The sequence below is a fragment of the Dendrobium catenatum genome, unplaced genomic scaffold (assembly GCF_001605985.2).
Source record: "Dendrobium catenatum unplaced genomic scaffold, ASM160598v2 fragScaff_scaffold_621, whole genome shotgun sequence".
NCBI lineage: Eukaryota > Viridiplantae > Streptophyta > Magnoliopsida > Asparagales > Orchidaceae > Dendrobium > Dendrobium catenatum.
The window spans coordinates 8,964,960-8,966,171 of record NW_021319083.1 but is presented as its reverse complement, the minus strand read 5'-3'; positions in this window follow the sequence as shown (position 1 = coordinate 8,966,171).

The following is a 1,212-nucleotide window of genomic DNA, read 5'->3' as shown; positions in this document are numbered from 1 at the left end:
CCCCCCCCCCTCTTGGTTAGCTTGGGACTAAGTTCATAGGGCTTAACATCCCGAATGAACTTTCACTTTCCACTGCTGAAGCTGAGTACATTGCTCTTGGAAGTTGTGTGGCCCAAGTCCTTTGGTTGAAACATTAAGTATTGGATTTAAGATTACCTGTAGGCACCATCTCAATCTTTTGTGACAACACTAGTGCCATATGCAACTCTAAGAATCCTATCCAACATTCAAGGACTAAGCACATTGACATTAGGCATTACTTCATTAGAGATCATGTGACTAAGATAGATATTGAGTTACACCATGTGACAACTGAAGATCAACTGGCTGACATCTTTACTAAACCACTAGCCTTCGACGCTTTCAGCTCTTTAAGGACCAGATTGGGTGTGATTGACATAACTGCATAAACTTGATCTTCTATTTACTTTATTTGGTTTTTGTTCTTTTTCTTTTGATTGTTTTTCCTTTTTTTTCTCTTTGTTTTCTTTACCTTTTTTTTTGTTTTATTTGGCTTGCTTTCTTTTTTGTTGCTTTTATTAATTTTTTAGCTTTCAAAAATCATTGCTGATATGATATCGTATGCCTTGTCCTTGCTTTTGAGAATTTGTAGTCAATGTCTTACATCTCTTAATCTATTAGATGGTAAGAATATTTCGTTGATTGTGTCTCCTTCTCTAACTATTTTAGTGGCATAGTTTTCTTTTCTGATCAAAAAACTATTTCAAATTAAAGATTGTGTATTAAATTTAGATCATTTCTAAACTCACTTAAGCAAATCTATCTTGTATTTATAATGTTTAAAGTCTTTTTGTCACATCAAGATTTCTCGTTACTCTTGTCATTGGTTAATTGATTCTGTTTTGTGGATAGTTCTTCTCTATATTAGAGAGAGAGCCCCTATTCTCTAATATATAGAAGATATACTCACAGCTAAGAATCTTTTTTAAGACTTGTAAAAGAGAATGGATCTTACAAAAATAAAAAAAAAATAAAATAAAAAAAAAATTGGCCAATGATGCCAACAAAAGATGCGCAATGACGCCAAATTGAAAAATTATATATCAAAAAGCAAAAGATGTGCACAAGCACCACTCAATTGACAAGAGGCATAAAATGAGCCCACTAAAAAGCAAGCTCCTCTCTCTTTTCAAATCTTTTAAAAAAACTTAGAAGTTTTCATGTATCAAAGGCTTGATTTCGATTGTTTTG